We start from the raw sequence: 14,471 nt of genomic DNA, 5'->3' as shown, positions 1-14,471 counted from the left end.
AAGGCAACCATTGATTTTCTCCTCTTGCATTTGCATCCTGAATAGGACAAAGTGAACCTCATATTATTTGCCCTGTGAAGTGGGATGGGATAATTATGAATCACAACCTAGGACAGAGAAGTAAGCATGTGTCTGTCATTGTTTTGCTCTGGGCCAATTTTTCTCACACCCTCCACAATTATTATAAATTGAGAGAAGGTTTATGCAGACAAAGGAGACTTGATTTGGGAAAATAACATTAACATTTATTACTAGTAGGATAAAAAGCTAAAGAACTATATCTACAACAATTTTAATTAGGTAAAAGTCTATGTATTTATAGAAATACCTCTCCCCCCTTTTTATCAGTTTAAGAAAGAGAAGCAGTCTCTCTTCATTTTCAGAGCTCCAGGTCTTTTCAATAACTGCAGCACTCTAAAGCTCTTCTTCTGTTATCTGTAGGACGACAACTCCAATTCATCACAGCTGAAACTCTTTCTCTTTCTCTTTTCTTCTATGTCAGCCTTAGGCAGGGCTGGGCCTACCCCCTCCTGGGCTAAGACCGCAGGCTAGGGGGTTATCCAGGTCCTGTAGGGTCTTCCATGGACTGCAAGGGGACACTTGCCTACCATGGATCTTCATCACAGAGTCACAGGGGATAGTGGCTTTTGAGTCCACCCTTGTTTCCTGTGGGGTCCCTTCCCACGGAGAACAGTCCTTAATAGACTTCTCTGATGTGAGTCCATCTCTTGGACAACAGGTCTTCCATTCTCTGCTGTCTCTCAGGGTCACAAATCTCCAGCATCAGCATGGATCCTTCACTTGGATCCAAACATCTTACCCGAGCCGTTCTGCTCCAGCTTAAGTCTCCCTCAGGGTCACAAATCTCCAGCAGGACTCAGTTTCATTTCAAGCCTTCTCATGAAGTCTCAGCTTCCTTGTACATCTGAGTTTACTTACTTCAATGTAAGCTCCTCTACAAGCTGCATGGGGTCTCCTCACCCCCATAATCTTCCACAGGTGGCAGGGTTTTATTTTTCAGTCTTTTCCCTGCTGAAGGGAGAGAGAGAGAAAGCAAGAGAGGAGGGAGAAGCAACCCCCCCTTCAAACTTCTCTCTCATGACTGCTGCCAGCTTTGACCTTAAAAGCTGTCCTATCTCCCGCTCTGGAATTCGTTTTGCAGCATGTCTTGTCCAGGTTCTTCTCTAAAGGTTTTTTTTCCTCTACTCCCTTACAGGAGAGAAGGGGGGCTTCAGTGCCACACCTACCCCAGGCCTGGGGCCGGGGGAGGAGGGGGCCCTGGCCCTCCTTGGGCCTGCCACCGCTCTTACATGGCTCCCAGTTTCAACTGCTCCTAATTTCAACTGCGCCACAGGCTTCTCTTCCGTTTTCTTAAATATGTAATTAGCAAAGGTGTTACTAAAAGTTTTGATTGGCTTTTTCTCCGGAAATCCACCTGGACAAAACCATCCTCAGCCCCAGGGGCTGGCTGGTGGGCAAAACCATGACAGTCCTATCAGCCATGGAGTATGTTTTAAGGAAAAGACTCCAAGCTGGGAGTGTTCTTACCATTCATTAGGCTACAACTTTCTTCATAGTATTCCTTAGCTGGTGTTAAAAGATCTTTGTGCTACTTCTGGTAGATATTACAGAGGCTGCTGATGTAGATCCAGAAAGATGGAAGCATTTTATTTCTTTTCAACACATACTTCCGACAGTCCTAGCTCAGTTCTGGCCTGCAGAATTCTCTGTCACAGAACATTCAGAAAATACCCTGTTTAGCCTTTTGTTCACCACTGACTCTGGACACTGACATTTTTTGAAAAGACCCTTCTGCCAAGGTCATGTAAATTTTAGCATTCTGTTTTCTGTTGCAAATATCCATGCAGGCCAGCTTTAGCAAGACTAGAATTGGCAGAATGTTTAAAGGCAAAGATAACCCTCTTACAAACATAGCTGTAACAAAATCCCTTAAACCCCACTTTCATTAATTATCAATGAAAATGGCATGTTGGTAACCTAGCTTTTATTTTACTGGCAAAAGACCTTTGGTTTTATAGCATTCACATCAGTAAGTGAAGTTTTGTATTATACAAAAGTTAGACAGTTTTGACTGTAATAGCTCTATTGAATGTTAACAATGAAACTGCTTTTATTGCTGTTATTATTTAAATGCTTCGATGTCAGACCTCTCCCAGAATTGCTGCGTGTCATGAGATGACTCAGATTATGTATCTTGGACACAAGAAGGATTCAGCTAAACTATCAACATGGGAACACGGCTGCAGAAGGTGAACACTATGCCCATCCATGATCCCACTTTGAAAATTCAGTCTTGTTCATATCATTTGGTTGGGCTCCGCAGTCCAAGAATTTGAGGTGAACAATTACCTTACTGCTTTCCTAGCAGCTTTTGCCTCTGATTTTGGATCTTTTGGGATTTGTTTTTCTTTCCTTCTCAAATAAGCCCAATGCTTTTTAATGTCTTGACAAGCGACCTGAATGATGGGATCAAGTCTTACCCTGACAAAGTTTGTTGATGATACCAAACTGAGTGGGGAAGTGGACACTTTGGAAGGCAGAACAATTCTGCAGGGTGACCTGCATAGGCTGGAAGAGTGGTCTAATGAGAACCTTGTAAAGTCCAACAGGGACAAGTCCAAGGTCCTGCACCTGGGAAAACATAATCCAGGACCACAGCACCGACTGGGATCTACCTGGCTGAGGAGAAGCTCTGTCCTCTCACAGATATGGGTGTTCTGGTAGGTGACAAGCTGAATATGAGTGAACAGTGCGTTGCTGTGTCTAGGAAAACCAGTGCTATTCTGGGCTGCATCAACAAGGGAATCACCAGCAGAGACAAAGAAGTCATTATCCTACTCTACTTGGTTCTTGCCAGGCCACACACCTAGAATGCTGTGTTCATCTTTGGTCCCTGTTGCGCAAAAATGGTGCAGAGGGTCCAGAGAAGGGTCACAAAGATGATCAAAGCCTGCCATGTGAGGAAAGGCTGAGAGAACTGGGTTTGTTTAGCCTTGAGAACAGGTGGCTTAGGGGAGATCTTATGACCATGTTCAGGTACTTAAAGGGTAACAACAAAGATGATGAATACTCCCTTTTTACAGGGAATCCCATGGAAAAGGTGAGGGATAATGGGTGCAAGTTATTCCTGGGATGATTTGATTGGACAAGAGGAAATTTTTTGCAATCAGCAATGGAAATAACCTCACCAGGGAAGTGGTGGATTATCCAACATGAGACACTTTTAAGATTCAGTTGGTCAGGGTGCTGGACCATCTTGTCTAGACAATGTTTTTGACAGAAAAAAATGGATTATATGATCCTTGAGGTCTCTTCCATCCTGGTATTCTAGGTTTCTATGAATCTACAATGTTGAATTTTATTGTGCTTTTCAAATTTCAATGAAATAATTTTGGAAAAAATTGTTTTTATTGTGCCATATTTTAATAAGTACTTTTTAATCAATCAAAATTTAATATTGTCAAATAATTGGATAACTTTTTAGAGGATTTTATATTGATACAGACTGATGAATTCCAGCTATTTGCATGACGTTGAACTCTTATCAGACATAAGCAAACTTATGATAGGTCATATCAAGGGTGCAATTTTAATCTGAAACACTTAATTAAATTAATTATATGTATAAACAAAAATTACACATGCTTACACATACAAGATACGGTTTTATTCATGTTTTATGTATACATTTTATGTGGCATACTAGACATGAAGTTTTTGCTTTAGTTAGTCTGTTAAGAGTTAAGAATTAGAAAGTTTTGGGTTTTTAGAGTTATGTACTAGAACCTATAGAATACGTTTAAAATTGATTTGTGATGAGAAGATGTGAAATGAGATCCAGATTCTATTTTTAATCTCTTTTTGTTATATGCTGTTCTATCATGGTCTGTTAATAATTTTTCCTGAGTAAGCAGATTTTTTATCTTTGTGCACCATGGTTGCATTTCAGAACAGCTTGACATTACACCATAAATTTATCACTGAATTTCTAAAGAGGGAGATAAAACCGACTATTCATTTCCCTGTCAAATCAACATTTAATGGAAGCTTGAGGTTTTGTCCTGTGTGAGGTAAAAGAGAAAAAAAACAAGCAGCAAATTAAGAGCAGGCTGGGATTTTTATTATTTTGGAGTAAAGTTCTTAAAACAAGACCAGTGAGACTATAATCAGAATAAAAAATTAATAAGACGTTCTAAATAGAATCCATTTAAATGGCTTACGTTGAAGAAAACATATAATTGTATTTTAAGAAAAATTTATAGTTAAAACCACGTGGAAAATTATTTTACAGTTCCTTGGGCATTGGCATGATGCATATTTCTTTACTACTATCCAAATGCAGTTCTTAGAGGTATGATAATACAAAAATTGAAATAAAATTCTACATATCTTTTTTCTTAGAAGAATAGCTCTGAAGAATAGACACGTAAAAATAAAGCTCTTTTAACAAAATTCTAAATCATTCTCACTAGAGTAATACAGCCCAGTGATCCAGAGAAAACAGTTGGACAGTTAGGACGATGGATACATCTATAAATAGCAGCAATTACATATTCCAGCATGTGTTACTCATTCCCATTTCACTACATTTATTTTAATTAAAAGGGTTATCTTGGAATTCTGTGTGGGTTTTTTTGTAATTGGAATCATAATATATAATTTTCAGACATGTGGTAAAAGTATAAAATTATGAATTTAGGTTAATAATTTCAATGTAGCATCAAATGCTGACTGGTGAGAGAAGGCTATTTGTATTAAATTTTACTATTAAAATTATACCAAAGGAAATAACATAGTGCTTTTTTCTAAAAATGTGCAGTTATTTTACATGGCTTTAGGTAAGAATGTGACACTTTAACTGGCATTTAACCTTTGATACTTTCAATGCAGTAGATGGTACCTAGAACTCTTATTCAGAATTTAGTGATCTTCTATAGGTCAAAGTAGATTTCATTGTATTTAAATGAGTCTGAAACCATACTGTTGTCAAAAATCACAGCTGTTGCATACTTAAAATTTATGCTTCAAAACAAGGATGGGTATTTCTGGTTTTAGGCTTTTGGCTTAGCTGAATATTGTGACTTGAATGTTTTTTATTAAGTAGAGTCCAGAATTTAAACAGCTAGTTAATCTGCTTCTGCTGTGTCAGAGGACTTTACAGCAGCTATTTCTTGTGTAAAAAACACTTCTATTTAGAGAGAATTGCTTGGAGATTACAGATGTTCAAAAATAGTTCTTCAATCTTTTAAGACTTTTAAAAACGCTTTTGACTCCTCTCAACATATGCATTAAATGACAAAGACAGCTTGCTAGCTGGGCCAACAGAGAGACACACGGATTTCTGAAGAAATCAACCTAGCTGTGTCTGGCAATGCTTTAACATCTCAATCTTTAGCTTCTTTTATACATAGCCAAAGAGAACATTGTAAAATAGAACACAACTTGATAGGCTAATTCACTGAGTTTTAAACTAAAATAAATGATAACAGCTCTGAAGTTGATAACATCTTGATAAAGGATTCAGTCCGGGGTGGAGGCTCCAATGGCTGCAAGCAAAACATCAAAATAGAATTTTACTGATGGTTATTAACACTGTGATAAAGAAAGATGACAGTATGTCGATATGAAGTTGCACAGTATGTATAAAAAGTATGTATTAGGTAGGAAATTTTATTTCACTACACTGAAGATGAAATTTTCCCTGCTGCAATGTGTTTAAAAAAACAAAACTGAATGAATGTAACCCTTGTTAGAAAGCTATATAATGAACATCTAATAAGAAAATGTAAAAATTGGTATTGTAAATGTCTCTTGAGGTGTCAGTGTCCTGTCAAAATCCCAAAAACCAGAAAATACTTCCATACCCATCATCATAATACTCAACCTTAAGTTAAAAAATCGGACTATCTTGGATATACACATGAAACAATATCCAACACAGACTAATTGTCATTTTCATCTGTAATTCCAAGTAGGCTGTACAATTTTTTACATCTAATTGCCATGTAGTTGTGGTATTATTATGAAATTAACAATAAATTTTAAAAAAATCTCTTTGAAGACAGAAGTTATTTTTTTTCCAGTTCCCAAGGAGATCAGAGATGTTTTGGGTAGTTAGGCCTTGGAGTTCCTTGTAGATACGTTTGACAGTGTCCTTAGAAATTACTTAAAATCTCTGAAGAGAGAAGGATTCATGTAAGTATCAAATGCCAGTATAATTAATCTGGGAAAAACAGGCACACTTGAGAGACTGGTTCTTACATGGGGATATACTGACCTGTGGGGATATATTTAAGACTAAAACTATAAAATGGATTAAGAGAACATTTTAATTGTATTTTTAATTAATATTGAATAGTAGCTTTTTTTTTTTCCCCAAAGCAAAACAAAAAAAAATGTGGTACATTTTCATTTGACAAGACCATGTGGCCTTTGATAAAAGGACCTGAGTTTTAAAACACAGATTCTTTTGTTGCTGACCATTTTATTCCCTTAAAGTAAAAATAAAATATGTTTTTAACTTACTTCTGGTACCACAGCAGATATTTATAGATTGCTTCATTAACAGTAAGTGGCCATGTACTAAACTAAAATGTTCTCAAATTTTTTAAATACTTGAATTGTAATTACTATACTTTCAACAATTATAATAAATAAATTTTGGGCAAGTCTTCAGTATCTATGCATCTTTTGTTATAGGCTATTTCTGTTATCCTGAATGGATGTATGCACGTGAAGCTACACAAAAGCATGAAGAACAATAAAGAAAAATCAGGATATTGCTTTTGGGGGGCACTTTGCACAGGGGAGAATTTGGAAGGATGTTTCTGGAGCTCCTACCTAAGTTTCTAATTCCATCTGCTCCACCCAAACAAGTTTTCTTCTGTTTGCTTTGTGTTTGTCACCCACTCTAACATGGGTTTTCTATCTTTCCATTGAAGGGGAAAGACATAAAAAATTGTCTTGGTTGGGAGGCCATGAGGCTTTGTAGTTATAGTGGTCCCTGGGGAGATGGAAATATAATTCTCCTGAGTGGGACAGAAGCCTAGAGCTATGCCTCTCCCATCTCCTGAGGGGCTATTCTGGCCATTTGACTCTTATAAAAAAACACTGGTGTCATATCTTACTTTACAGCCTTCTCTGAGCAGAGTCACAACATAGAAGTAGTCATCAGACTTTAAACATTATATGAAGACATATCTATATGGTTAGTGTGGGAAAACGACATGCCGAACCACTGTCTAAAATTCAAGATGCTGTTAAGCTTCTAAATTGTCTCTCAGGTAGGCTCTCAGTGTGCTGGTTGTCATTTCCCATGTCCTCTGCATCTAGAAGGAATAGTAATTCTTACACACAACAGTGTTTTATATGTCTGAAACTATTATTTTTGGACCTGAAATTTTCCAGAACTGAGTTCTGGAAAACAGAAAGTTCTGTCTAATGTTTTGAGCAAAGACAGTTCTGCTGAACACTGTGCAAAAATATATGCTTGACAAGTTATGGAAGTGTTCTGGTAACTTGGAATGATGTGACAGCAAGAAAAGTGCTTTGAGTGAGATATATTTAAATTATGACTTTGTGAATATCACAAGCTGGCATGGTTAGTGTTTGCCTCACTGGATTTTAACTTAGCACCTGAGGTGTTCCAATAAGCAAGGCTGCACTGGGCATTCATGACTAATATACATGTCGAATAAAATAATTGCAAGTAGTGTACGTGAGTTATCTGCAACACTCTGCTCTTATTCCCTGCAGCTGTTCTTAAATCTTCACAGTTGTGAAGTCTCACACAATTTTACAGTCATAAGAGAGAGTTTCCCACTTGCCCTTCTGCAGATGGTCCTGATGCAAAGCAGACCATAGTCTATGACTCCAAGGATGGGATACATCTGATTTAATTTCAGATGTCTGCAATGAGATTCATATGAGTTACTGGGATGAGGTAAATCCCACCCTGAAAATTCTTCTTTCGTTCTGTTGACTATAAAGGTTGTCTAATATAAATTGGTTCAGTAGTGAATGTTTACTTTTTATTGCTACTGACTTCAGTATATTTGTACCAAGGACAAATGTTCACTACAAATGTCCCTGTGTTTGTTTTCTTCAAAACAATTGAAAGTATCATATGCAGTAGAAGTCAGTTTTGATGTGGGTGTCCTATACGCTATGATCAAACAGAAAAGAACTTTTTCATCTGAATGATAGCATGCTTGTAGATTCTCTGCTTACTCTTACTCTTACTTTTGTAAAGTGGGAGTAATCTTGCAAAGGTCAAGAGAGGGAAACTGCTGACGTTATGTCTATGGTTTCAAAAGTCTTTATTTCTCAAATATTCTGATTTTGGCAGTCTATTGCTACAATCCTATGCATTTACTATATAAGAGAATCTTGAATTTTTGTTAATTTTGTGTCAGTCCAATTTAAAGTTACATTTTGTATAGCATTTTCCTCAGGTCTTCAAATGATTTAGAGTCTAATTTCTATTGTTCTCAATGCCTTTAAGGGTCTAGAATTTGATGAATATATTTAGGTTTGCCCATAATTTCCTTCAAACATCAAACTCACTAGTCAATTAATAGAAAAGTTACTGTGCATTTATTAATTATAAAGATATGCAATTTCCCATTTCTTAGTCTTGTGAAAAACAAAGGAAGTTCCATTTTAGTGCTGTAAAACCCAGTTAAGTGCAAGGAAAATTAGATGCAGGTTGTCTCCTTTCCTAGGTTCCTCCAAACTTATTTACCTGTGGTTTGATTTTTTACTACTACATTAAAAATACAGTTAAGATGGAGTATAAACCAAAGAAATCTATTTGTAATTCACTTTTAGGAAACAAGATATTGAGAAAATAGAAACAGTCCAATCAAGAGAAATTTTAGAAAATCTAATAAAATTAGGAAATCAATAAAATTTAGCAGCTACGTGGATTGTCCAGAACCTGAAATACTTTAGCATAAATAAAAATTAATACTAACCTCTGCATATAAATGTTACATTATGAAAATGAAGACTATATTTCAAAATGCTTTAAAGCTTAACAAAAAGCTCAGCTATCCAGAATCTTCAAGTGAAGAAGACAATACAGGGTGTGTCAATGATGAAGGATGGAGAAGAACATACATCTGCAAACCACAGACGCCACAGTACAATCCAGCCATGAGTAAATTTACCCAGCTGGCAGAAAGAAAAGTTCAAATCAAGACCAAAAGTGCCAAACAAAATTATTCTCGATCAAATACATAGTTCCAGACCTGAAGCTGTCCCCAAACTCTTCCCAGATGTCCTAGCTCTAGTCAAACATTTCATTGTGGAGTCATGCTGTGAGCCCTCTCCAGCTTGTTTATTCAGGGCTCCAGCAGGGAAGATGAGTTCCAGCAGCTTGGAAGGGTACATCTGGAGAGGCAGATGAGGTACTGAGCTGCTCCAGGACTATCCCGTTTAGATTTCACTAGAACGAAGGCAAGTTTTAGGGAAAGATAATAATACTTAGGCAAGCATTCACACAGAAGATAGTTCCAAAAGCATTAAAAATACATTATTCCTGTCTATTTAATTTACATTATTCTTGTAAGGAGACAGCTAATGGGTAAGTTATTAAATACTTACTTCTCTGGTACATATGTAGTCAAAATACCTCACAAAATAGCATACAAATGTGTGTTACAACACATTGCATCCATACATTTTTCACATATGATCCAAAGAATGACATATTTTTCCCAGTGAGAACTTGTTTTTAATCAGTGTAGGATTTGCTTCAAATAAAAAAGCACACCTTATTTCCAGCAGTTGTCCTGCAATTTCTTGATGTTGATTATATTGAATTTAGGATTAAAATCTTTGAAGTGTAAATAAATTCTGTCTAAAATTTTACTCAGTTCTCAAACTTGCAATAAAACAATTTTTTTAGATGGATCCGAATTCTTAGTAAGGGTTATGATGGACTGGAGGAGAAAGGAAGTGATCCTAAGTTTACTGTGTAGCTTTTAATTGGTATGTTTATATATCTGTTTATATATATATATCAGAAATAGTCTGTTTTAAGTATTTCTACAGCATTCATCCTAGTTCCTGTTTTGTGTGACCCTCTGGAGCAATGGTTGCTGTTACTGGGAGTTATGTCCTAAACATGGTCTCTTTCACCACTGTGCAAGGAATATGCACAAAACCAAGATGATAACTATAATGTATAGAAATATCTGAAAGTTATCAGTGGGACCCAAACTTACGTTTCCTCAAAAAGAGTTAATAACGTTGTTTGGGTTTTTTTTCACAATGTCCAAATAAAACCATAGAATCATAGAATCAGGTGGGTTGATCCACTACCACCACAGTTACTAGACCATAACACTAAGAATTACATCCAGTCTCAAACACTTCCAGGGACGGAGAATCCACCACCTCCCTGGGCAGCCCATTCCAATGCCTGATATGTTTTATTTGTTTTGTTTTGTTTTGTTTTGTTTTATTTGTTTTCCAAATAGAGGCAGATCTCAAGGTTTTTAGAAAGAATGACAAGAGCCAGTGGGCAGAAACTGATGAACAGAGAGTTCCAGCTGATATGAGAAAGAACTCTCTACTGTGTGTGTGCCCACACACTGGAACAGGTTGCCCAGAGAGGTTGTGAAGTCTCATTTACTGGAAATATTTAGGAACTGTCTGGACTCAATCCTGTGCCATGCGTTTTAGGATGACCCTGCTGATCCAGCAGGTTGACCAGATGACTCTGTGTTCCCTTCCACCCTTCCCCATTCTGTGATTCTGCGAGACCCCATGAGATTTAAGCAGCTACAACATTCATTCTTTACTGTACTGCAGACAGCTTGAGTCAGGGCAGGGGATGTTATGAAGAGGATGTCTAAACTGGGCCAAACAGGAGCCTTTCCAGAGCTCTGGGTCTGGGTGCACATAAAAGTTTGCATTTTGACAGACTACTAGGATGAAGCCATGGTGTTTACCATTTACCTTGGTAGTCTTCTGTAAGGAGACCTGAGGCTGTGGGCCTGCAGGTCATGGGGTGGCAGAGTGTTGGATCCTAGTCTGAACAGCCTTGTGCCAAGACAACAAAATAACCTGGACTATGCACAGACTTTGCGTCACTAAGGCTGGGCTATCAATACTAACCTTTATTTAAAGGAATTAAGGACTTTTTAAAGGCCCAGTCTAGGCTGGGAGCCTGATGTAATGACCTAGCCATACGTCTGCTTTTCATCAAGTCCTGAGTTCTGATCTGGGCTTTGATGCTTGTGGCCTCTGTGGTCTTGGGCAAATTGTTTTTGTATTCTGTGCCTGCAGAAGGGAACAATGATATTCCTCCTCCCCTTCTCTTTCTCCTTTTCCTCCTTCTCCTCCTCCTCCTCACAGAGGGGTTATGCAAATTCATTAGTGACTGTTTGTGAAGGGCTTTGAAGTAGAAAATCACTCCATAATTGCTAAGTATTATTTAACAGCTTTTATAGTAGGCATTTCCTTCTGAATTACCGTGCTTGATGTTTCATTAAAATGACATCATGCTCACTTCCAAGTTATAGTGGTAGGTCATGTACACTTGTCAGTATAATGAAGCATGAAGAATTATAGACATCCCTCCCCCTAAATAAATTAATTTGCAAGAAGTTATCACTACTAGGGTCAGAGTATAATTCTCTACTTTCTCACATCCATGACACTAGTCATATATTGATTCTCATTTGTTTTTATTGATTATTGTAACATTAATTTGAAACTGCTTTTTTCATGAATACCATCCAAGTATTATTCTTTCTGAGATTAAACAACATTATTAGTCTGCGTGTGATTTATAAATTAAATAGCGGAAACCGGAACAGAACTATCATTTGCAGTAACTGCACTCTGTGCAAGACCAAAAAACAAAGAAGAAAACCACAAGAAAATAAGAATAAAGTTATGCTACTTGGCATTGTCACAGGTCAAGAATAACCTTTTGGCTCTTATTTCTTAATTTTATGAAAGGGACCGTGGGAGAGCTTTGCAGAGACCACCTTAGAACTTCTACTCCAGTGTATTTCATATTTTGTACTCTAGTTCTGTGTCTGAACTGCTGGATGAGACTGCCTTGTGCTGTATTCCCCATATACATCCCATCCAGGAAGCTGCAAGTCCCTCTATGCATATTCAGGTCTTCAGTGGAAGATCACCTGTATAGACACGTAGGACTCAGGCCTTGGCTCAGTGTGCAGTTGTCTGGGACCAGGGTGAACATCTGGGATCTGGGACTTTGGAAAACACCATTTAACCCACAGCTAGAAGCAGCATGATTCCAGTGGCACTGGGAGATTAGCCCTTCTGTAATTCAGAGAGCCATGAGCTTTTTTCTAAGCTACTTTCTAAAATACTTCAATTCATTATTTATTTCAAAAAGTCCATCCTTACCTAGCCCTGTAAAAAAGTGGGTATAATTTTTAGTTCATATCACTGTAATACTTACATCACATCTTAGGATAATAACTCAACAGAATTGATGAGGTGAAATCAATTTATTGGACTCATAAAAATAGTCTTTTGGTGTGTGAGTTTATTACTCTTCAGAATAAATTTTGGCTTGCGAGGAGGAAACATTTTCAAGTTATTGCTTTACAAACATGGATTTCTATTAAGGGATACAAAACTAGGACACATTTCAAGAGAAATATAAAGATGCAGACGTAAAGCTTAGGCTTTTGCATACTTTTTCTAGATTTTTTAATACTATTCCAGTATAAGGATTGTATGTAATGGGACAAAGAGTAACCATCCATGTCTGTATTCTCAACTAAAAGGAACATAACAGGGAAATAATTTCACATTGGATGAAAAAGCACATACTAGGGAACCTTCATTCCCCAAATGAAAACTGATATTCAGGACAGATAGCTAAACTTAATGTTCTGGAGAGCAGAACACACTGTTAAGTGTCTATGGCACCAGTGCAGGGGGAAAATGTCTGGACATGCTATTTGCCAAATAACTGTTATTTGTGCAGGAGGAACTCCAAACTCATATCCTACTGCTTTGGCACACTGAGTGATCAATTAATTGAAGACAGATGCTGAACCTGGTCTTGACGTACCATATGTAATTAAAGATCTTAAAGGACATTTTCCCAGTAAATTAAAAAAGAATATATACTTTTTAACTTTCAGTATTAGAGTGTATCCTTCTTACTATCCTGGTCAGGTTATTTATTTATTTATTTATTGAGTTAGTTAGTTAGTTCATTTGTTTTTGTTTTTGTTAGTTGTTGTTGTTGTTGATTTGGTTTTTTAATGGAAATCCACTGAAAACAACAGAAAAATGAATGGAACAGTGAAGCTGGAAACCCCAAATGTGAAATTTTGATTTTATTTCCTGAGCTATAAAATAAAAAAGGCAGATATGCATAAAACCCTCTAACATATTAACATAATTGATTCAGATTATTATTCATATTCAGTTACTCCAATTAACATTTGCTCCCTCAAATTAAAAAGCTGAGTTGAATTTTACTCTCTTAGCAGGGGGGAAAACCAACATCACAGAGAAAGGAGCAGCTCTCAGTGTTCAGATTAAAACCTTACATCCTTAGATGGTGCAACCTGGCCTTTATATATGGCTTCTCTTGGAAATGAGTTTTCCTCCTACAACTCATCTCGATAGCCAAAGAGGCCACCCTCTGCAGGCTGCTGGCAGTGGTGTCATCCAGAGCCCTCAGGAGCCTGGGACTTCATTTGGCAGTCAGAAGTAAGAATCTGTCAGATAAATCAGTTGTACAGCCCTAGTTTTCCTGTGTTATTGAATTCATGTTAATGGTGAAATCTTTTAATTTAGAGAAGACAAATAAAAAGTACATGTGTACCTTGTTTAGAGTTGGCAATTCCTTTTTTTGGCATGATTCCTCCTGTAGAAAGCCAAGGGAAAAGCTCTATTTGCACATTAATGTGCCTTACCTAGTCTTCACATAGCAAGAGGGATTTTTGTCTTTTTATTTCTGTATAAGTTTATTACATGTTTTTCTTCTGAAATTATTGTTGCACAATAATTCTTGAGAATATAAGTATTCTCTCTTTTAAAATCTGTTATGGATATTAGAATACAAAGTCTGCTTTGCTTCTTAATGAAATACCTATATTTCACACAGCCTTCAGCCTATCAATTATTTCCAATTATTGCAGGTCACGCTCAGTTTAAAAATTAATTGAAAAGAAATTAGTCTACAAGGATATAGCTGTGAACTGTAATTTTGACACAGTGGCATAAAAGATTGTGGATTTAATCATGTCACTTTAAAAGCATTTTATATATGTAAAATTTTTAAATTGTCACAAGCATATATGGCGTTTAATTGATCTTAGTACACATCTATTAATCTGTGTAATGCAGGAGCACTACAGGAAAAAAATACTGTAGGAATTACTTTGAGATATCTGTCACTCACTGTTGTTTCATCAAATATGCAATTACCACTCTGAAAA

The sequence above is a fragment of the Myiozetetes cayanensis genome, unplaced genomic scaffold (genome assembly GCF_022539395.1).
Source record: "Myiozetetes cayanensis isolate MyiCay16 unplaced genomic scaffold, myiCay2020 scf5-8, whole genome shotgun sequence".
NCBI lineage: Eukaryota > Metazoa > Chordata > Aves > Passeriformes > Tyrannidae > Myiozetetes > Myiozetetes cayanensis.
Note: the sequence above shows the minus strand (reverse complement) of the source record.